Raw genomic sequence first — 25,330 nt, 5'->3', positions numbered from 1 at the left:
GAGTCGTATCGATGATATTTATGCTGACTGTCTGTGATTTTTGTAGCTTCAAAAGAGAAATCTCAATTCACTTGAATTTTAAAGGACCTACTGAGCTAAGATATTTTTCTATATTTCTTCAAATGTGTTCTGGTAAAGAAAGTCATACACACCTGGGATATCATGAGGGTGAGTAAATAATGAGAGAATTTTCATTTTTGTGTGAACTATCCCTTTAAGTCTCTCTGTTTGGCCATTGTACTTGGGGTGAAACCCAGAGGATAGGTTGACTGTGGCCCCAATCAGTTTACAGAAAGCACGCCAGAAGCAAGAGGTGAACTGTGGCCCCTGGCCTTAAATGATGACCTGTGGTAAACCATAAACTAGAAAAGCATAAATACATATTAGCTCAGCAGTCCCTTTAGCAGTAGGGAGTTTGGTCAATGGAATGAAAGTTCCTGAAAGGCCTCCTCAGCTCAGGGGACCAAACAAAATGAATATCCTTGCCCTTGGTCAGAGCAGAGAGTGGGGTGGCAATAGAACTTAAGTTAAAAAATGAACTTTCAATAGAAGATAGAGAAACCCAGAAAATGCTGGACCTCTTTGAATGAGCTGGGCTGAGGCCATTTCTGGACCACTCTGGTCTTCATAGGATCCATCTGGATGTTTCCTTGGTTAATAATGAACCCCAGGAAGCCGACCTTTGTGAAATGAAATTCACATTTTTAATGTTTTACAAAAATATGGTTCTTGAGTAAATGCTGAAGGACCTGTCTGACATAAGAAACAAGTTCATGGATGGAGCTTGAGAAAATCAATATATCATATTTTGATATATCAAAGACCATCCTTGATCAGAGCCTGGAAGAATGCTGGGGCATTAGTTATGGCCAAACCTCTTGCTAAAGAAAGTTTAAGGTCAAGATACTGGGAAGGGACTTGAGATAGATCTAGGGACTTGGAAGGCTCAGAAGAAACAACAGGAATGCTCAGGAAGAGGCAGGTAACATGACATGTGGCACCCTATTCAAGAATAATGCATGTTGGGGCCTGGGTAGCTCGTCAAGTACTGACACTGACTACCACCCCTGGAGTCGCAAGTTGGAATCCAGGGTTAGCTGAGTGACTCCAGCCAGGTCTCCTAAGCCACCAAACTGGCCCGGTTACTAGGGAGGGTAGAGTCACATAAGGTAACCTCCTCGTGGTCGCGATTATTGATTCTCGCTCTCAATGGGGCACGTGGAAAGTTGTGCGTGGATCGCGGAGAATAGCATGAGCCTCCACATGCTGGGAGTCTCCGCGGTGTCATGCACAATGAGCCACGTGATAAGATGTGCGGATTGACTGTCTCAGAAGCGGAGGCAACTGAGACTTGTCCTCTGCCACCCATATTGAGGTGAGTAACTGCACCACCACGAGGACCTACTAAGCAGTGGGAATTGGGCATTCCAAATTGGGAGAAAAGGGAATACATTTTTATTTTTTTAAAGAATAGTGCCTCTAAAGTAGTCAATATGATGGTTATGGCGAGTGATCCATGGATAACCTAAGACTACAGGGAATTCAGGGCACTGAATCAGGTGAAATATCACCTCCACTTGATGATGGTGGGTGGACAGGTGTAGGGAGGAGGTACGGTGACTGACACTTCCAATTCCCAATGGGAAGTGATCCATGGATAACCTAAGACTACAGGGAATTCAGGGCACTGAATCAGGTGAAATATCACCTCCACTTGATGATGGTGGGTGGACAGGTGTAGGGAGGAGGTACGGTGACTGACACTTCCAATTCCCAATGGGTGCCCATCAGTGACAGTGTGGGGAGCCGAGGAGGAATCTGGGGATCTGGAGCTTATCAACCATAGGGATATCCATGTAGTTTCCTGCTGCTCCAGATTCAACTAAGGCTTGAAGACAACGCTGCTTGTTGTCCCTTGAGAGTAAAACTGGAAGGAGAAAACCAGAGTTGGAAAAAATGGGAAAGAGGGTAGCACCCATCACAGCCCTCCCACTGCTGGATGTGGTTGGTCTTTTTACAAAAGCTCTGGGCATCTGGCTTGAAAAAGAGACCAGACAGGCCAAAATAGAGGCAGCACATCTGATCAGGGATGTAGAGCGTAGTTGAGAAATGTTCATTAAATTATGGGTCAGATGTCTCTTCCGCAACCGACTGTCCAGGTGAATTGTCATTTTAATGAGGGACTCAAGATCCTTAATTCCTTTCCCTTGTTTCAGTTGCCAGTTCATCTTAATTGGCCTCTGAGAGTCTATGTTGATAAGCCACCATCAATGCTTCTTGATTCCAATGGCTTTCTGCTGCTAGGGTCCGGAACTGAACAGCGTAATGACAGCCTTGTTGGACATGAAGTAGTTGCTTGGCTACCTCGCGGCCACTGGTACTGGCTTAGTCTTTCTGTCAGGAGGTGAGACTGGGACTAGAACCTGGGTCAGAGATCTGAGCTCTACCACTGAGCTAACTGAAGGGCTGAGAACCCAGGTGCAGAGGCAATCCACACACAAAGAACAGTCTTTAATGTGTTTTTAAATCTTGAACAAAAGAGGTAAAAAAAAAAAAACTTAGGAATTAAAAAAATATGAACAAGACAAGAAAATAAAAAAGGTGGAATTAAGTCCACAGCAAAAATTTGTAGCAAAAGGAGAAATATTACACAGTCCAGGGAAATAAGGTCCAATAATAATAATCCCAAGGTGTAATCCAACCGCAGCATAAATCCACAGAGAAAATAACAGCAACTGGCATAGCCCTGGGCTGACATGGACTCCAGGGAAGCTAAAGACTAAGCAAAGAGCAAAGAAGGTAGATGGTAATAACAGCATGCATATTGAAGTATTAGCTACTTTTTAGAAGAAAGCCTACTATATTCTGAATTCTTCAAGCTTTAGAGACTGTTATTAATTTTTTATTTTAAAGCCAGTTTAGGATATTGGATTGGGTGTAGAATGCTTTTTGTTGCAAATTACGCATATTTTGACTAGAGCATATTCAACTTCACTTATTCATTCGCTTCACTGTCTGTGCAGATGTAAATTGTAATACAAGTTGTAATATCAAATATACTGTATGTTGTGGTCAATGGTTGTGGTTAATCTGAGTGAGGTAATTATCCCATTTTAAAGCGGTTAATTTTGCCAGTGTTCAGCACGTTCAATTTACGCAGATCAATCAGAGAAATCCCCAACATACTAGATTAATGGATTAGATGAATCCATATTTAATATCTTCTATACACAGATTCTCTAGATTCTCGTTTTTTTTTTTTTTTTTTAGAAGTTTCTTCTTCTGTTTACATATCTTGCGCTATTAATATCTTGCAATATTTTTTTCTTGTCATTTTTGTCAACAGTATGCTTTAATAAAATAATTTAATTGTCGTCAAGATGCGTCTTTTTCGTCTTGTATTCGTTGTCGTTGACAAAATCAAAAAACCTTTCATCAATTAACTTTTTTGTCAGTGATTTTGTTGAAGAGATTCACACTGACTGGTATTAAAATGAATGAGAGAAATTTGAATGCCCATATGTAGATAAGTAAGTTCCGCTTTACAGGTAAAAGAATCAGTCAGCTTTTAGATACAGACAACGCCTGTAAGTCAACTCGAGAACACGCATAGAGTGTAAGCATTAGCTGGACAATCCTGAAAAACAGCATTTTTTTACTTGATCTGAGCTAAAGCAGCACAATTTATGATACCACTGTAGTCAGATTTTACGGCTGATTTGAAAAATGTTCTTTGATCGTAATCTTGATAAATCGTTTTGGAAATTTTGGTCTTTCCCCATTCAAGTAAATAGGAGCTGTACTTATATGCCACTTGTATCCATAGAAAATACAATAGCTGCCCAGAAGCCTTGCAGAGTGGAATGACTTGCCTTTAAAAAAAGACTTTGGATCCAACTCCTCTGACTGAAGTAATCTCATTGGCTAGAATGAGGAATAGGTGTGTGGTAGGTAACAACACCCATTAGACATTAATATTGTAGATTTTGCTCTTTTCATTTGTTGCTATTGCATCAGAGGGCAGGGATGTTTAAAGATTTTAACATTTGACGATGCACCTGATAAACATAGAATTGCCAGTTATAACAGCCATTACAATTGTCATTGCATATTGCGCTGGCTAGAAATTTCTTTCTTTGTACATCTGACATATTTGAGATATGATTAATGAAATGCAAATCACTCTGAACAATTTCCTCTTGGCATTTTAATTAGTGTTGTAACAGCATCACTAATTTGAATGGGGGAGGCAGTGTTTCATGAAATTAGTTTTTGTGGCTGGTGGATGTGCAACCACTGGTGACCAAAAGCTGCTTGAGCCCTGTGCGCCAGGACAAATCAAGCAGAACTTCATTAGGCCACCCAGGACCAGAGAGCGTCATCTGGACAAAGGCTTGCAGCATAGGGGTTTGGTGCTCCGAGATAATATGTTCCCCATTATAGGGCAATAGTTAGTTCAACTAGGAAAAATAGCCTACTACCAGGGAGACAATTGAAAAGCTAAACCCAGAATAAAGGAGGATGACAATCAAAACATAGTATGGTTTGGCCATACCTTTGACTAAATTGCAAAAAGGTCTGGTCCACATTGCAGCTTATTCTTGCCAAGAATAAACCCCAAACTGCCGGATTACTGACAAACGTAATCCCCCATTAGACATTTGTACATCAATTCTAATTTAATCACCTTTTCCTGTGGTGCTACTGATAGCACATTGAGCAAGCAGCCTCTGAAACAGGTCCCATGGAAACCAGGAAGTAATCACGATCACATCAACAATGGTGATTCTGAGGTTGCATTTTTGCTCTAAAATTGTATTTTTACTCCACTAAGGGTTTGGTTTAGGGTTAGAGAGTAGAGCTAATAAAATATGCATTTTTGTTGACTGTATTACACCATTTACAGCTAAAAATACAACTCGGTTTTGGCACCACCCTGTGGAATTTTGGTAAGCAAGGACCGATTTCTGCAGCAGAACTTTCATCCTCTTTTCGCCTAATTCTCAGTGTGATCAGATTGTCCAGGCCAACTATTAAAAACCCTGTGTGCTGTTACTCCCGGAAGATGCAAAGTCAGCCAATCAGATTACAGCTTGCCAGATCAAAAAAGTACTTTACCGTTTTGTGTACAATATGCATTAGACAGTCAGTGAATGGACTGTGGGTGATTTGTGGGTGTGCCATCTAAGGTGGAGACTAATGAAAGATGGACCAGGAGGGTATTTACATGATTGGCTGAGAGTTTGTAACTACGTATACAGTATATATATATATATATATATATATAAACATATCACTCCATTTTCCCCATAAAATATATTCAGTATACAGGAATAAACCAGTTCTGTGCCTGAGACCTGTGCTACAGCATAAGAGAGCGAGTTTTAAAAGCTTAACACTGTTTATGCCTCAGGCCTGACTCTTTTGGGTCCACATCATAAGTTTTAAGTACTGAGGATAGAAGAAGATACTCAAATGACTGCCAGTTCAAAACACATACTGTTGTAAATCACTGATTGACTGACAGCTGCATCCCTCAGTCTTTTGACAGTTCAGTGTTTTACCAGGAATTTAATTAACAAGGAGTTTTCAAAAGCTCAAACAAATGCTCAAACAGTTTATCTAACTGAAAATACAGTTTAAATAGAGTCACTGCTCATTATATTGTTAAAAAAAAAAATGTTTCTTGATGTTCATTGTTCATTGGTGTAATTTGAAGTAATGAATAAATTCATCTAATTATTTTATAGGTAATTATGTCACTGTGTTTAGTGAATTACAATGTTCCTTAGTTAACACATTCAGCAAAAGGGTTTTTGTAACAATGAATCTTGATTATAAACAACCAGAAAGCTAGACAATAGTCATTTCCAAATTAAAATTACATTGCAAGTGTAAATAAAAATGAGCTTAGCATTTTTGGGTTATTTCTATTAAAATGGGTTACATTCCACCATAAATATCATGAATGAAGATAATTACTGATTTAATGATTTGTAAGACTCCATTACAACAAAGCAAGGAAAAATAATTTGCTGCCTGTCATTGAGACATTACTTACGATTACAGCAATTGTGGCATCGATCAAAACAGAAAAAAAATGGCATATTGGCAAAATTTATTTTATAATAAAGAAATAATGCAAAATACAATTTACAGTAATGGCCGTAAATAAATATTTATTGCTGGTATATTTCCTCAACTCACTCACCATTGGCAGATGTGACAAAAGTTTACTTTTAGACCCTGACTACAACAGCATGTAAACAGCTTAAAATAAATAAATAAATAAATAAATAAATAAATTGTAGCCTGTACTGCATTTGAAGTTATATTGACAGATTTCTTTCCCCAGGACATTCACTCACTCACACACTCACTCACTTACACACACTTGTAGCTCAATATGAAGTAACCATGAAATCAAAATTGTCCCTATTTACTTTAAGGCATGTTCCTGGTCTTATTAATTTATCGGTGCGTGTTATTTCAAATAAAAAATAAAAATAAAATAATTTTATGTAACCAATAGCCAGATAGCTATTTAAGCATATTTAACAAACTCTCATTCAGGTCTGTCTCCAGTCTCATGCAACGCCCACTTTTCACAATCCAATCAATCTGGCCCTACAGTTATAAATGCTGAATATTCTGCGTTTAAAGGGATAGTTCACCCAAAAATTTGAATTCTGTCAACATTTTCTCACCCTCATGTTATTCCAAACCTGTTCAAATTTCCATTGAAAACAAAAGGAGATGTTAAGAAGAATATTAGGGACTGACAGCCTCAGTCACATTCACTGTATGGAAAAGAGATGCAATGAATGGTGACTGAGGCTGTCAGTCCCTAACATTTTGACATCTCTGTTTGTTTTCTATGAAAGAAAACAAAAGTCATATGGATTCGGAACAACATGAGGGTGAGTAAATTAAGACAAAATTTTCCATTTTGAGTAAACTATCCCTTTAAAGTATTCTGGAAAGACAGATCTCTGAAAAAAATCTGCTCTATTATCTCTCTGGCACTGATGAATCAAATGAACTAAACTATTTGTTTCATTGGCATGAGAGATCCAGCCTCTGGGCAGTCTTCATTCCCAGGTGTTCTGAGCAGATCAATCCAATCCCACACTTAGTATAGATTTAGACAGCAGGAGATATCAAGGCCTGCCCTATCCATTACCCAGCATGCCTTTTCATTTGCATGAGCACTCTCAGCACTTGGCAGCATTATTACACTAACTGAAGTGTTATGTCTCATCATATAGGACTACTTGCCGAGCAGAATTATTGGCTTTGGATCACATTGGTTTCAATTAGTGTTTCATTTCAGCACAGTATTTTATGGTAAATTTAGAGCAGACATTGTGGCTGATATAGGACTGTACTAATCTCTGCCAAGCAACTCTTTCTGGGAAAACAGGGAAAAAAATGGGATGTATTTAGTGTGGAACGGCACTGAATTTATATCTGAATGCCTTGCAAAGAGCTGGATAAATTTGCCAACAGCTTTTATAATGATAAGAGTTGTAAAAGTGTCTCAGGAAACTTAGTTCTATGAATATACAACAGATGCTTTCCCATGACACATTTGCTGGTTTGAACCTACTCTGTGGAACTGTGATAAGAATATGACATGGCAATAATGTTCCACCTCACTATCCAGGGATACTGCATTCATTGGACCATTTTTTGTTTAGAAGTATATTACGTCTGCATTCGTAAGATAATAATTTGCATTGCTTTAGTATCTCAGATAATAATTTGCATTGGTTTAGTATCTCACTATCTATTAAGTAAAGGAAGGCCTATCAACAGAATACAAATATTCAGTGTCCATGGGATTTTTCACCCGTTTTATAATTCACTGAGAGAAAAATGATAAGTCTGACCACTTAGAATAGTAATAGCACACCACCAAATAAGCTGTGTGATTTAAGATACTCATGTCCATAGCACAGGGGCACAAAGGGTATGCAGTATCAAAGTTGGTGCCCCTTTAGCACTTACCTTAGCACGCATCACTATTTAATAACATGAAGTTCAGATTCTTTTAAAAGGAACAGTGCTCCTGAAGCAATAAAGGCCTGGTTTATGAATATACTGTAAATCTCTGACTAGAGCAGTGTGGGCTGATAACATATTCTGTGTTGGAGCTCAATAATCAACCTTGTGATATTTTGACACATGATGGAAGAACATAAATCTAAGGCAGGGAGAAATTAAGTTTCTATATATCAATCAATTTCAGTACACCTCTTCCTACCTTTGTGAGTGTACTCTTTAGTAAAACAAAGATGAGTAAAAAAAAAAAAAAAAAAAAAAAAAAAAAAGGACTGCAAGGACCTTAAGCATGTATAATGCACATATGAAAGATCCCTTGCAATTCAACACCATTCAAACGCCTGCTACTTTATCAAGTAATACAGTAACAGTTAGTAGTATTTTTTTCACCCAGAAATGCAAATTCTGTCATCATTTACTCACCCTCATGTCGTTCCAAACCCGTATGACTTTCTTTCCTATGTGGAACACTAGGCCTGTCACGATTATTAAATAATCACCTGATTCCTGATTATTTGATCTAAGCGCGATTATTTGAGATAACTGCGATTATTACATGGCGCTCTGGAATACTCAATTCTGATTGGTCAGTGGTGCTATCTAGCGGTCTGAAATCTCTGAGTAACAACTGCACATCCACATTTCAGACCACTCATCAGGGTCTTGCAAGTCATCTTTCCTTCTTCTCAGATCACTATGCAAACCCAACAATTAAGCTAATAAAATAATTTCAACTCAAAACAATGTTTTATTTCCACTTATTTACTTATTTGGTAAGTAGTCTTGTAATAAGATGGATAATGAGCATTCAGACGGTCATAATTTACCAAATAAACACCAACAGAACTCTGATGCAAACCAGAGGTTGTTCAGTGATTTATTTCTTCTCATATAGTTATATAATTTCAACGCAAGTCATTATTTTCTGTTCATTTATTTGTTTAGTTTTGTGTACTTGTTTGCCATGTGATATTTTTTACTTATTGTGCACTTCAAATTCCAATCACATTTTACTGTCCAAATAAGGGAATTTTAAGCGAATATAGAAATGCCATTTACAGCGTGTTTGTGGCTTATTTTCTGGTGTTATTGCATTATGCACTCCATCTCACTGAGCCATACGCGGACCACACTCGTAGCAGCTCATGAAGATGAATGCGAGTGAAGATGAATGACTTATGTAGCGCTGTAATCCATATGTTGTATGCAGGGTTTGCTGCTAAAATATAAGCAGGACTTTAATAGTGAACGCAAAGTGCTCTGGTTTCACTCCAATTTAAAGTTCACATTATGGCAAATATTCTTGGTCGTTGCAGGTTCATACACGCAGTATTAATGAAACGCAGTGATACAGAGGAGGCGGCGCCTGCTAACTCCATTTCTGTGGAGATGATAGAGTGAATTTGTTTTTTCAAATACACACAGAATCTCAAAGGTCTTCCTTTATGCAAAATAAGGGCTTGTCGTTTTAATCGGAGAACCTTAAAATAACGTGTGAAAGCAAAGAATTTAGGACAGAAATCTTTTACTATTGGATAATATTCTAATTGGCTGGATTAAATAACAACAGTGTAAATGTAAAATGGACTAAAAGACTAAAGGTGATCAAAAAGAAAGACATATTTTAAGCATTTGGAAAAATGTGATATTTAAAATATTATCTTTCATTTCATTGTACCCCTGTGCAATATTTTTTGATTTTAAAGCCTAAAAAGGAAATCATATGCACAGTCAGGGGCGGACTGGGAACAAAAATTGGCCCTGGACAAAAGTTGTTGAGGGGGGTGGGGGTGCATGCGATGTCAAGGTGTCCAAGGCTGGGGGCAATGTGTTTCGTTGTCCCCTTCTGCATATCTCGGCCCCTTTCAGCATATCGTGGCACCGTTTGACGACCCCATTCGGCATAACACGGCCCACTTTGTCATATCGCAGCCCCGTTTCGTGGCCGGCCAACCGAGAAAAGTCCCTATTCTCCCGATGGCCAGTCCGCCTCTGTGCACAGATACACCTTAAGAAGAATGACAATTTTATGACAAACTAACCATAAAAGCCCTAAAACAGTTTATCATCAAAATCACAATTATTTGTATGACAATTAATCATCAGCCAGATTTCACAATCATGATAGCCCTATGGAACGCAACATAAAATGAAATATTTCAAAGGATGATGACGACTTTGCTTTTGTAAACAGAGCACAAATCAAATGTTTTGACACATCAATAACATCAAACAAAAACCAATAAGCTTTTATGTTATTGATGTGGGAGAAGACTTATATGATGCAGGAGTCACATGAACAGTTTATGACACATTTGGGTCCTTTTTTAAGCTTTAAAGTGAGGCACCATCCACTGCTATTATATAGAAATCAGTGATAACGACATTCTTTAAAATATCTCCTTTTGTGAAAGTCATATGGGTTTGGAATGACATGCGGGCAAGTAAATAAAATTGTTATTTAGGCGTGAACTATTCTTTTAAGCAGTATCATATATTAATCTCTGCCAATGAAAACAGCGACCACTTTGATGGTTTTAATACTTTTTGTCAAACCGGTGAGATTCTATACACCCTGATTCTTAACGGTTCAAGGAAGACAATATGTCAAAGAATTCAAAATCCTCAGGCTCTGGAGACATTAAAAGACACTTATGTGCTCAAGCTGATGCCCCTCTGGAGGCCTTGGCCCGGGACTCAATTTGGACAGTGTGGTGGGAGAGATTCAGCGTCAACTGTCAAACATGTCGGTAATGCTGACGAAGGTCGTTGCGGACTTGGAGGATCTTGTTGTAATACGTCGATCGATCACTGCCATGGAGACGAAATTCAATGAGTTGGTTACAAGAGCGGAGATGTTGAGAAACGGATAGATTATCTGGAGTCATCGGAGAGGGAATTAGCCGCTAATCTGCTAGCGACCAAGGTGGACTTGGAACAAGTTTGGGAAAAGTTGGAAGACCTTGAGAATCATAACCGGCGAAACAACATCCGAACTGTTGGAATTCCTGAGCAAGTAGGGGGTCAGAATATGGTGGAATTTCTGGATGGGCTCTATCAGAGCCTGCTCGACATAACAGGCCATAAGCTGGAAATCGAGCAAGCTCATAGAGTTGCGGCTTGGGAGACTGTAAATTCTGGCCAAATTTGTGGAATCATTTGAAAAAGATCTTGTGTTATGCAAGGCGAGGAGTAAAGGAAGGCTTTCTTGGAAGAACCACAACATTTTCTTGTTCCCAGACTTGGCGAATTCGACGAGAGAAACGTGATTGATTCAAGGAATGCAAGAAACTCTTACATCAACGGAAGATCGCTTTTGCACTGATGTTCCCGGCCAAATTGAGAATAGATGCTAACGATGGCCGCAAAGTATTTACTTGTCCTCAACAAGCATTGTCCTTCATAAAGTCAATGGAATGAGTAAGTCACTGTGTGATTCTCACAATGCAGCTGAGTGGGCCTGACTCACTGAACATTCACTTGACCGTCCGAGGAAGCTGGGCGCCTTTTTTGTTTATTTTTGTGCTGGTTCCGCTAGCGGCTGGAGTTTGTTTTGTGTAGTAACACTCCTTTGGGAAAGTTTGTGGATGAATCTGCACTTTTTTCTGCTTATACCTCCTATTGGCTGGAGTTTGTTTTGTGGAGTATTTTTTGCAGGACATTGGGACGATTAGGTTATCTGCTGCAATCATGTAACAGCTGGCTCACTGAACTTTCGTTTGACTGTCCGAGGAAACTGAATGGCTTTGTGTGTGTGTGTGTGTGTTGGTTCCGCTAGAGGCTGGAGTTTGTTTTGGGGAGGAACACAACTTCAGGTCAGTTATGCGTATGAATCTACACATCCCTTGTGTTTATTCTGCCTATTGGCTGGAGTTTGTTTTATAGGTTTTCTTCTGTTATGTAATTCTGTCTCACAAAATTTGTTTAGAAACACCGGACTTGAGCAATCCAATGGCAAAGTTGTTGTGGGGGCTCTCGTAGGCGTACATGGACTTTGAGTTTAGAGGGATGGACGTCAGTTGGCGCTGTCGTGTGCAGGGTTAATGTGCACATTTGTCTTTTTTCTGTTTGTTTTGTACGGGGGGGGAAGTTCGGGGTTTGATTATTGCACTAATGTTGGAATGTGGTCTTTATAATCTTGTTTTTGACACACAATCTATTTTTTCTCATTGGTCAAAATGTCAGATGTTAATGAGTGGATTGTCTCTCTCCATGTGGAATGTGAATGGATTGGGGCCCCCCTTAAAAAGAAGGAAGGTTATTTCTTTTAAATTACAATTGGATTTTGGTGAAGAATTACCTTAGTCAAAATCTGATAATTCAAATGTAATCCAGAGGAACTATGCCGTGTCTCAAAAATTGGCTTTTTGAGTGACCTGTATAATAAATAAATGTGTATTACACATTTACCAAAGCCTTAAAGGAATAGCTCACCCAAAAATGAAAGTTGTCTCATCATTTACTCATGCCATCCCAGATGTGTTTGACTTTCTTTCATCTGCTGAACACAAATTAAAATTTTTAGACAAATATTTCAGCTCTGTAGGTCCATTCAATGCAAGTGAATAGGTGCAAAATTTTGAAGCTCCTTAAGCATATAAAGACAGCATAAAAGTTATCCATATGACTCCAGTGGTTAAATCCATATCTTTTGAAGCGATATCATTAGTGAGGGTGAGAAACCAATCAATATTTAAGACATTTTTATGATCAATCTCCACATTTACTTTTTTTTTTAAAGTTATAGCCAATTTTACAACTTCTTTGCCATGATAACGTAATGTCAACAAACACTAAATCAACGGTAAAAATGGCAATAGAACTTTACAGCTCATATAATACACCAATTTTAACAGAATAATGTAAGTGCTTTTATAAAATTATAAGCTTTACATATTTGCCTTTAAACCCTCCAAAAATTGGTCCCATTCACTTCAATGGAGGCAAATTCAGCATCTGCCCAGTCACTGTCTTCTACTGTGAAACTCAGTAGAGCTTGTTGAGTAATTCACACGAACACAAACGTTCAAAATGAACGCCCAACACCCATCCACCTTCCCGTATTCTGTGCAGTTCTATTCAAACATAGGCTCTGCTGAGTTCATCAGGCGCAGCTGAGATAAAATACGATTAAAGTTGTGCCTTTTGTCTTCATTTAGGCTACATTTGATGTTACCACTGAGTCAGTTTCACATTGCTGCTCATTTTGCAGGGGTAAACAAAAAGTATTTAGTATATGCATCACGTGCCTCACTGTAATCTCGATATATATATATATTACACACACACATTTTTGTGGTAATCAACATTACGCCACAAATGCTGTCGATTGAGCTTAAATTGTATTGAACCATGAATGTTTCTTTAAATAGTGATCGGTTTCTCACCTATTTTATATTGCTTCTGAAGACATGGATTTAACCACTTGAGTCATATGGATTAATTTTATGATGCCTTTATGTGCTTTTTTGGAGCTTCAAAATCTTGGTATACATTCACTTGCATTGTGAGGACCAGCAGAGCTGACATATTCTTCTTAAAATCTTCATTTGTATTCTACAGAAGAAAGTCATGCACATCTGGGATGGCATGAGGGTGAGTAAATGATGAAAGAATTTCATAATTTTTGGGTGAACTTTTCATTTAACACCAGAGGCTCTTCTACTCACAAGATTGTGATCTACAAAGACTTTATATCACTTTATTCAACTTTAAATACAATTCTAATTTAGTTAGGTGAAGTAGGTGTAAGGTGATTCCTAAAGCAAATAAAGCATTTTAGATTTAGTTTCCGTAAGGCCTAAACACATGCCAGGCCCCTTCACATTCTGTCATTTTCAGTGGAAGGCAAATTCAGCATCTGCCCAGTCACTGTCTTCTACTGTGAAACTCAGCAGAGCTGGTTGAGTAATTCACACGAACACAAACGTTCAAAATGAATGCCCAACACCCATCCACCTTCCCGTATTCTGTGCAGTTCTATTCAAATATTGGCTCTGCTGAGTTCATCGGGCGCAGCTGAGATAAGATTAAAGTCGTGCCTTTTGTCTTCATTTAGGCTACATTTGATGTTACCACTGAGTCAGTTTCACATTGCTGCTCATTTTGCAGAGGTAAACAAAAAGTATTTAGTATATGCATCACGTCCACCGGCTAATGAAACGTGCTGTTTATGTAGATTTGTGCTTTATGAGACGTATAGATTCTTCCATCACGTATACAGAGCAATAAATAAACAAAACAAATAAAAAATCTGCCTTATTTGGCTGTGTGTGCGCTCTCCGTGGTAGGGTTTCCCATGTTCGCCACGCGGAGTTGCTCGCCATACACCACAGAGTACATAACCTGACAAAAATTAAACGGATATATCCTACAAAATGTCTTAAGAAATATGATATAGTGTTTCTTCAAGAAACGCATCTTTCCCTGCAGGAAGCTGAAAAATTTGGGAGGATATGGGGTGGGCATATTTTCTTTAGTGCTGGCTCAAGTAAGAGCAGGGGAGTAAACATCTACAATTCAAATGTCTCAAACAGAGTAAAGATAAATTAGGAAGAGTCATTATTGTTTTAGCAGAAGTTCAGGGGCAAAGGTTGATTTTGGCTAATATTTACGCACCTAACACTGATGATCAGGGCTTTTTTATAGATCATGAAGGGAAGCCGCTGGCACCCCTCATGATATAATATTGGGAGGAGACTAAGTCCCTTATTTCATCTGTTGTTGATTGCTCAATTGGAAACAGCTTAGTCTCAGATCCCACCCTGGTATGTTTAGAGGTGTTGCCACATATGGAGAAAATGAAATCATATAGTTGGCGCTTTAATGTATACCTTTTGCAAAATCCTGATTTCCAACATATGTTAAAGGCTGAAATCAGTGTTTATATGGAGACCAATTGGTCCTCAGTATACTCTGTGGGCATGGCTTAGGAGGCACTTAAGGCAGTTCTTAGGGGTCGGATCATACAGTATGTCTCTTTCATCAAAAAATCCAAAGCACGCGAACTCGTGGAGTAGGAAGGGAATATTAAAAGTGCCGAGGCAGAGCTGAAGCGCCGAATGTCTTCTGATGGCCTCAGAGAACTGACCCGATTGAAATACAGATTGAATACTATTTTGTCGCGGAAGGTGGAGTTTTGGCTATTCAGGGCAAGACAGTCATACTTTGAGTCGGGGGACAAAGCAGGGAAGCTTTTGGCTAGATATATAAAGCAGAGAGAGTCTTTTTCTACCATTCCCTCAGTGAAATCTGTTGGTGGTGAAATTTTTACCACGGCCATTGATATAAATAATGCTTTTAAAGAATTCTATCTTGATCTCTATAGTTTCACGTCTTCGTCTACTGATGAAGATATTAGAAAATTTGTGGAACCATTAGAACTCCCTTAACTGACGACTGAGCAAAAAAATTATCTTGATTCTGAGATAAACTTGGAGGAGCTTGACGAGGTAATTAAGTACCTACCTACTGGCAAGGCTCCAGGGCCTTTTATATCCTATGTTACAGAACTGGCTCCACTTTTGTTAGAAGTTTATACTGAATCATTAAAGAATGGAAAGCTTCCTCCAACCATGACACAAGCCCGGATCAGTCTGATTCTTAAAAAGGACAAAGATCCAAGGGAGTGTAAAGGTTACCGTCCAATCTCCCTGATCCAACTAGATGTAAAAATGTTGTAAAAAATTTAAGGTTATGACATCTCTTATACATATAGATCAGGTGGGGTTTATTCAGGGCCGCAGCTCTTCTGATAACATCAGGCGTCTCATCAATTTCATGTGGTCAGCAGCGAATGATCTCTTTCCGGTTGCTGCCATCTCACTTGACGCCGAAAAGGCATTTGATATGGTAGAATGGGATTATCTTTTTAAGATTTTGGAAATGAATGGTTTCGGGAGTACATTTATTGATTGGATTAAGTTACTTTATAAACACCCTGTAGCAGCGGTACAAACAAACGGATTAATTTCAGATTATTTTACTCTGGATAAGGGCACTTGGCAGGGTTTCCCTCTTTCCCCATTATTGTTCTGTCTTGCCCTGGAACCATCAGCAGCTGCGATAAGAAAGGAGGATGATTTTCCAGGGGTGATGGCGGGAGGTGTGGCGCATAAGCTTCTGCTTTACGCAGATGATATTTTATTATTCGTCTCCGACCCCACTAGATCTATGCCTTGCCTCCGCAGAATTATTAAGTCATTTTCCAAGTTCTCAGGATACAAAGTCAATTGTTCTAAATCCGAAGCTTTGCCTTTGACAGCGTACTGTCCAGTGACGGCCTTCCAGCCAGACGCCTTCCAGTGGCCCAAACAGGGCATTAAGTATTTGGGAATTTTATTCCCAGCAAATTTGTCTGATTTAGTCAGAGTTAATTTTGATCCCTTAATAAAAAGGTTTTCGAATGATGTGGACAGTTGGGCTTCATTACACTTATCGATGATTGGGAAGGTTAATGTTATTAAAATGAACTGTATTCCAAAATTCAACTACCTGTTACAATCTCTCCCTATAGATGTCCCCCTCTCTTTTTCAAGCGATTTGATAGCATAGTGAAGTCCTTCATTTGGAATGGAAAGTGTCCCAGATTACATTTCAATAAGTTACATTGGCCGATTGACAAAGGTGGGTTAGGCCTACCCAAGATTTTGTTTTATTATTATCCATTCGGACTCTGACATTTGGCTCATTGGTCACTTCCACCTGAGAGAGCCCCTCCCTGGTTTTGTATTGAAAAGGAAGCTCTTGCCCCATCTCACCTCTGCATAGCCTTTCGATCAAATTAATCGGAGAAGTTAAGTCACACCCCGTTATTTTGCATTTACACTCAATATGGACAAAAGTGTCCAGAGTGTTTAATTCGGATATTTATTTAAACGTAGCCTCGAGCATATGGCAGAACCCTAAACTATGCATAAATAAGTCCCCTTTCTGCTGGTCAGATTGGATTGTGAGGGAGGTTAATACACTCGGTGACCTATATGAGAGTGGAGTATTGAAACCTTTTGAAAATTTGGTTCAAAATTGTGGGATTCTCAGATCTCAATTTTATAAGTATTTACAGCTGCGCCACCTACCCTGCATTGTTTTTGGGAGTGGCACGCACCCCCCTAGTGGGGCAGATACTCTAGGAGTGGTGATTACTGCTTTTGGAAAAGGTCATGAGGCATCAGGGTATTGCTCCCTGCTAATTCAGAGTCTGGGGGACCGAGCTTTAAATTCCCTCAAAAGAATATGGGAGTAAGATTTAAATTTGATTTTGGAGGAGGGAGTGTGGGCTAGAATTCTTAAAAATGTCAAGTCTGCATCTAGAGATGCAAGGGTGCACCTTATGCAATTTAATATTCTACATAGATTTTATTGGACCCCTTCTAAATTGTATAGGCTTGGTCTTAAGGACACACCCACCTGCTGGCGATGCCATTTAGAAGATGGAGACACCACCCATGTTTTTTGGGGGTGTCTTAAGATACAGGAGTTCTGGTTGAGGGTCCAGAATTTTATGGCCGACGTATTGGGTACTCGGATCTCCTTTTGCCCCAGGCTCTGTATTTTGGGTGACGGAGTGGTCATTGATGTAGGAGGTAAGTACATGAAGAATTGGATCCTGGCTGGTGTTATGGTGGGTAGACAGGTTATCAGAGGATGGAAGTCAGCTGGACCCCCTCGTTTTGTGAGTGGTGCGAGGAGATGGGCAGGGTGGCAGCTTGGGAAAAGTTGTCATATAGAAGGCGAGGAAACATGGACATGTTCATCAGGAGGTGGGGCAGTTATTTGGCCTTTTTGGAGGGCTCTCGGGGAGGGACAGTGGAGGGAGACGTGTTGTTTTAAATGTGTATGTTGTAGCCTTTTTGTTTTTGAACATATACTTTTTTAATGTATTTCAAAATATTTTCTGTTATATTGTCTGTTTGTGTGTCTTTGTCAATTGTATTTGACCACTGGGGTATCTGTTTGTGTTGGGTGGTGGGGTGGGTTGGTTAATGTTCGGGAGGAAGGGTTGTAAATAATATAATGTGATTCCAAATATTCTGTTAGTTATATATATATATATATATATTTTATATGGAATCAATAAAAACTTTTAATAACAAAAAAATAAATAAAAAAATAGGACAACATTGTTCTGTTATTTTTGGTATATTTACTGTTACATACTGTAAATACATAAAAAATATTAAATAAGTGATACAGAAAATAAATTGTACACATTGGTTAAAAAAAATAAAAAATAAATAAATATTAAAATGAATTGTATTCCAAAATTCAACTACCTGCTACAGTCTTTTCCTATAGATGTCCCACTGTCTTATTTCAAGCAATTTGATAGCATAGCGAAGTTCCCATTTGGAATGGGAAACGTCCCAGATTACATTTCAGTAAGATGCATAGGCTGATTGACAAAGTTGGGCTAGGCCTACCCAAGATTTTGTTTTATTATTATGCGTTCGGTCTCAGACATTTGGTTCATTGGTCGCTTCCAGCTGAGCGAGCCCCTCCCTGGTTTTGTACTGAACAGGAAGTTCTTGCCCCATTTCACCACTGCAAAGCATTTCTATCAAACTAACCAGAGAAGTTAAATTACACCACGTTATCTCGCATTTGCACTCAGTATGGACAAAATTGTCCAGAGCGCTTAATTCAGACATTTATTTAAATGTTGCCTCGAGCTTATGGCTAAACCCCAAATTATGTATTAATAAGTCCCCATTCTGCTGGTCGGAGTGGGTTGTGAGGGAGGTTAATGTGTTGAGATCCTTTAAAAAATTTGGTTCTTTAGGTATTTACAGCTGTGCCACTTGCTCTGTACTATTTTTGGGAGTAGCATACACCCCCCTAAAGTGGCAGATACTCTGGAAGTGGTGATTACTGCTTTTGGAAAAGGTAATGAGGCATCAGTGTTTTACTCCTTGCTAATTCAGAGTCTGGGGGACGGAGCTTCAACTTCTTCTAAAAAACGTCAAGTCTGCATCTAGAGACACAACGGGCACCTTATGCAATTCAAGATTTTACATCGATTCTATTGGACCCCCTCTAGATTGTATAGGCTTGGTCTTAAAGATACACCCACCTGCTGACGATGCCAATCAGAGGATGGAGACATAACCCATGCCTTTTGGAGGTGTGTTAAGATCCAGCAGTTTTGGTTGAAGGTTCAGAGTTTTGTGTGTGATGTGTTGGGCACTTGGGTTTCGGTTTGCCCCAGAGTCTGTGTTTTGGGCAATAGGACGGTCATCGATGTTGAGAATAGACACATAAAGAGTTGGGTTCTGACCAGTGCCATGATCGCCAGACAGATACTTTTAAGGGGATGGAGGTCGGCTAGAGTGCCCTCATTTCAGGAGTGGTGCTCGGAGATGGGGAGGATGGCGGCCTTTGAAGAAGGGTAATTTAGAAGACTGGGGAAGCTGGGGGCAGATATCTGACGTTTCTGGATGTGTGATTATTATTATTTTTTCTTTTTTTTTTCTTTGTGCGTGTCTATAATCATGTATGACCACTGGGATGTTGTTGGGGGTCAGGGTGGGGTTGGGGATTGTGAGGGGGAGGGGTAATAGTGGGAGTTAATTGTTGATTCTATGTATATATATTTTGTTTTTCTGTGTTCAACATGTGAATCAAGAAAAAAATTGTTAATCTGAAAAATAATATATATGAGTTTGAATTAAGGTGCCCATTTTCAAGTCATTACGGTAGCAATTCGGACTCACTGTACATTTGGAGATGGAGAGTATAAAGATACTGCAAACAAACATAAAAAAGACATAATTTTTGAACGCATCTCTGCTGTGTGTGAAGCTCTCCTGGTTTACCGGTTGCCAGTATGTCACAATGATCTTTGATAGTGGAAACAGATCTATTCATTACCGTTTTCATTTAAAATATATGTTAGCATTTCACAATTAATATAAAACTTCAGCATATAACTTGCAAATGTGTGGCAAGGGGCACTTTAAAAATACATATCAGTGATCGGATAGCTATCTGCCGATAACAGTGTTAAGATATCTGTGACCTGTATCGGCCTCAAATTTCCTGATTGGTGCATTGCAATTGAAAAATTACCCAAACACAGAAGTTTGGTTAAATCTGTATTATTTTTTAAATAGGTATAAAGTTCATTTTACTTCATGTAGCTCAGTCGGAGCATGCTATAAATCTCTCTCCTATGTTGGAAATCTATTTCCTGTTGATGAAAAAGCATTTTGAACAGAACTGCCACTGAGTTCAGCCTCCTGGGACAGGTTCAGTAGGGCTCTAGCTGTCTGTGTTTATTGTGCTTGTATGTTTAACCTGAGGGGGCAAAGGCTGCTCTAGCGGAAGGGCTGCTTAAAACTGACTGTCTCTAATAAAGATGCAGGTCTTGGGAAGCAGACAGAAGATGATCCGATAGCAGCTCACAAGCCAAACGGATGAATGCGGAATTGATGGAGGGTATGCTCTGTAGGCCTCATGCTTTCCCGATAAGACAAGTTGGAACTAACATTCATTATGTTTATTATGAATTTTTGTCTTAATGTTTCTTGCATTTTCTAGCAAACTTTTGTAAATATCCTTTTTAACTTCAATGTATTCAATGAATTTAACATAAAAAAAAAAATTTAATAGTAAAATGACCTTTTATTAAATGTGTAATTTTATTAAAAAGTGTAATTTCTGCACCACTTGCAATATCAAACGAAAATGCAAAAATACACTTCCATCAGGATATACTGGACTTTGAACGCTGCTACCAAGGACAGTAAAACGAGAACATGATGGGAGACTACATTTGGGGGCTGATTCGTGAAAGTGATTTACAGTATAATCGTAAATCTCGAAAAACTACTCACTTCTAAATCTTTTGTAGTCATTTTTGTATTACTTTAGTATAAATACATGTCCATTTGGATTCATATGTTGTTTTTTTCTGACTTTATGTGAACGAAAAGACACAAATTCACCCATTTTCTCATTGGAAATAGGTACATTTCAAAATATCACTGTCCTGGACACAAAAGCAAAGTTTGTGGGGAATAATAGCCATTTTCTATACTTTTGTGGCATAAGCAATTAGGAATTAATACTTACTGCCCAGCAACAAAAATTGTGTTACATAGTGTTATCTAATCAGCCAATCATGTGGCAGGAGTGCAGTGCATAAAATCATGCAGAAATGGGTCAGGAGCTTCAGTTAATATTTCACAACAACCATCAGAATGGGGAAAAAAGATGATCTCAGTGATTTCAACCGTGGCATGATTGTTGGTGCCAGACGGGCTGGTTTGAGTATTTCTTTAATTGCTAATCTCCTGGGATTTTCACACACAACGGTCTCTAAAATTTACTCAGAATTGTGCCTTAAAAACAAAAAATATCCAGTCAGCGGCAGTTCTGTGGACAGAAACACCTTGTTGATGAGAGAGGTCAACTGAGAATGGCCAGACTGGTTCGAGCTCACAGAAAGGCTCTGGTAACTCAGATAACCACTCTGTACAATTGTGGTGAGCAGAATATTATCTCAGAATGCACAACACGTCGAACCTTAACGCGGATGGTCTACAGCAGAAGACAACATTAGGCACTTTATTAGGACCTAATAAAGTGGTCAGTGAGTGTATGTTCTAATAATCTTTGTTCTATGACTGCCAACCATGTTGATTGGTGCAAACATCATCTGCAGCCTGAAACTAAACTTCTGACCGGAAGATTGGAGTGAATGCACTTGGCTGCATAGGAAAGCTATAGGATTCTCCCTAATTAGTGAATGACTTAACCTACAGTGTGTTAATACTTCACCTACAGTGTTATAACTTCATATACAGCCTCTGAAAACAACATTTTCCAGCTTTTGGATGCACACACTGATTCTCAATGGTGATAAGTCACAGTGGATATAGGATTTCTTTGGCAAGTCTGACTAAATGTCCTCATACGAGATCATTGTGATCATTGTGTTTAACAGTGTGCTAGTTTGTGATAAATCTCTGAAATGTTCAAAATGGCACATCAGATGAAATTAGAGATTAGAGATGTTACTCTTTTGACACAAACAGGTTTCAATGTGGTGGCGGGGTGAGCCAGACACAGACACATTGACATTTATTTAAAATAATAAAACACAGTAAAGGGGGTATATAAAATGTCCATGGGGAAAGTGCCCAAAACAAAAGGGAATCTGGTGTTTTCACAGTGCGCTGGGGCAATGTGAATGATGGGTAGTGATGAAAATGTAAGGTCCAGGTGTAATGAGTGGGTTCCGGCAGCTATGACACGTTCCCCTTTCTTGGTCTGGGGCGCAAGGGACGGCGGCTTCTCCAGAGCGGCTCGGCTTCCCTGGGCCATGGCACGTGAGGAAAATAGTGGCCCGAAATCCTGCCCGCCGTCGCATCTAATTCACTTTGAACCTTTCCCGGCTCCGTTCCTAGACCTGCGAGGACAGCAACATGAAGAGGCTGATCTTCTGTGGAGAGGCATGCTCGGTTTTTAAAGGCAGCGGTGATGAGGCTCTTCACTGAATTCAGGTGCGCCCCATCACGTGTTGCTAAATGGGGAAAGGTCACTGTGCCCCTACTCTCTCCTGTCCACTCCCGTCAGGAGCCTTGGAAGGGCAGCTGATTCAAAGAACAGGGTGTCGCTGACATCAGGGGAGGAGGTCATCATAACTCATGTCACAATGTAAAAACCTTAATGAGGTTTTTACCAGATGTAGTTTTATTGCCATTTCTCCGAAAGACAAAACTTCACTGAAATCAGCCACTTTGTTTTGTCACATGACTCGAAAGTTTAACCCTTTAATGACAGCATAGAGTGTCCTGAACTAAGATCAGTCAGTTTAAATTAATTAAAATTATGCATACCATATAACGGAAATAAAACACAATGTCCTTGCATGAGGACGCAGGGTTGGATGAGGTTAAAGCCCATCATTGTCCATCTCTTTCTTCATCCCTCCCTCTTATCTGCCATTCACTGTTATATTAGCTCAATATCACCTGCTGGGCTTTAAATACAGAGGAGTGCTGAAGGAGCTTCTGACAACACTCATCTGTGGTCAGTTGCATCGTGATGTGCTGTGACTAGTGCAGAAGCTTTATGTGTTTAAGCAGTATATGACAGGGAGACAGGGTCACTGAGCTCTGCACTGGAGGGCAGCATGTTATTTCTGTGATATGGGTGATGAGGATGACATTTGTGTCATGAGAGATAGCACATTTGTAACTGATTAATAAACTGTAACTACAGTGCATCCGGAAAGTATTCACAGCGCTTCACTTTTTCCACATTTTGTTATGTTACAGCCTTATTCCAAAATGGATTAAATTCATTATTTTCCTCAAAATTCTACAAACAATACCCCATAATGACAATGTGAAAGAAGTTTGTTTGAAATCTTTGCAAATTTATTAAAAATAAAAAACGAAACAAATCACATGTACATAAGTATTCACAGCCTTTGCTCAATACTTTGTTGAAGCACCTTTGGCGCCAATTACAGCCTCAAGTCTTTTTGAGTATGATGCTACAAGCTTGGCACACCTATTTTTGGGCAGTTTCTCCCATTTTTCTTTGCAGGACCTCTCAAGCTCCATCAGGTTGGATGGGGAGTGTCGGTGCACAGCCATTTTCAGATCTCTCCAGAGATGTTCAATCGGGTTCAAGTCTGGGCTCTGGCTGGGCCACTCAAGGACATTCACAGAGTTGTCCCGGAGCCACTCCTTTGTTATCTTGGCTGTGTGCTTAGGGTCGTTGTCCTGTTGGAAGATGAACCTTCGCCCCAGTCTGAGGTCCAGAGCACTCTGGAGCAGGTTTTCATCAAGGATGTCTCTGTACATTGCTGCATTCATCTTTCCCTCGGTCCTGACTGGTCTCCCAGTTCCTGCCGCTGAAAAACATCCCCACAGCATGATGCTGCCACCACCATGCTTCACTGTAGGGATGGTTTTGGCCAGGTGATGAGCGGTGCCTGGTTTCCTCCAGACATGATGCTTGCCATTCAGGCCAAAGAGTTCAATCTTTGTTTCTCATGGTCTGAGAGTCCTTCAGGTGCCTTTTGGCAAACTCCAGGTGGGCTGTCATGTGCCTTTTACTGAGGAGTGGCTTCCGTCTGGCCACTCTACCATACAGGCCGGATTGGTGGAGTGCTGCAGAGATGGTTGTTCTTCTGGAAGGTTCCCCTCTCTCCACAGAGAAACGCTGGAGCTCTGTCAGAGTGACCATTGGGTTCTTGGTCACCTCCCTGACTAAGGCCCTTCTCCCCCGATCGCTCAGTTTGGCCAGGTGGCCAGCTCTAGGAAGAGTCCTGGTGGTTCCAGACTTCTTCCATTTACAGATGATGGAGGCCACTGTGCTCATTGGGACCTTCAATGCTGCAGAAATTTTTCTGTACCCTTCCCCAGATCTGTGCCTCGATACAATCCTGTCTCGGAGGTCTACAGACAATTCCTTGGACTTCATGGCTTGGTTTGCGCTCTGACATGCACTGTTAACTCTGGGACCTTATATAGACAGGTATATATATTATAGGTATATTATATTTGGCCTTTCCAAATCATGTCCAATCAACAGAATTTACCACAGGTGGACTCCAATCAAGTTGTACAAACATCTGAAGGATGATCAGTGGAAACAGGATGCACCTGAGCTCAATTTTGAGTGTCATGGCAAAGGCTGTGAATACTTATGTACATGTGATTTTTTTCATTTTTTATTTTGAATCAATTTGCAAAGATTTCAAACAAGCTTCTTTCATGTTGTCATTATGGTGTATTGTTTGTAGAATTTTGATGAAAATAATGAATTTAATCCATTTTGGAATAAGGCTGTAACAAAACAAAATGTGGAAAAAGTTAAATCCATGTGTTCAGACACAATATGATCAGTGTGGGTGAGAAACTGATCAATATTCAAGTCATTTTTTATCATAAATTCTCCTCCCTGCCCAGTAGTGGGCGATATGCATGAAGAATGTGAATCAGCAGTCGTTGAGTACTTTTATGGTGCCCTTATTTTGATTTTGGAGCTTCAAAATATTGGCACCCATTCACTTGCATTGTATGAACCTAAAGAGCTGAGATATTCTTCTAAAAATCTTTGTTTGTGTTCAGCAGAGAAAGTCATACACATCTGGGATGGCATGAGGGTGAGTAAATGATGAGATGATTTTCATTTTTGGGTGAACTATCCTTTAAGGTTGTGTTTTAGGTTATGAACATTGAAATGTGATAATTGAGCAGTTTCACAATTTATTTTAACTTTTAAATTGTTTTGTGTTTTTATTGTTCTA

General features: G+C 39.5%; 1 protein-coding gene across 4 annotated transcripts in view; it reads right to left on the bottom strand.

Moving 5' to 3' along the window:
* doc2b (double C2-like domains, beta) overlaps positions 1–25,330 on the bottom strand; it is a 277,442-nt gene that overhangs the window by 241,036 nt on the left and 11,076 nt on the right. The gene's annotated exons all lie outside the window — the stretch shown is intronic.

This window comes from Myxocyprinus asiaticus, chromosome 4 (assembly GCF_019703515.2).
Source record: "Myxocyprinus asiaticus isolate MX2 ecotype Aquarium Trade chromosome 4, UBuf_Myxa_2, whole genome shotgun sequence".
Lineage (NCBI taxonomy): Eukaryota > Metazoa > Chordata > Actinopteri > Cypriniformes > Catostomidae > Myxocyprinus > Myxocyprinus asiaticus.
This window is presented reverse-complemented; position numbering and strand designations above follow the sequence as displayed.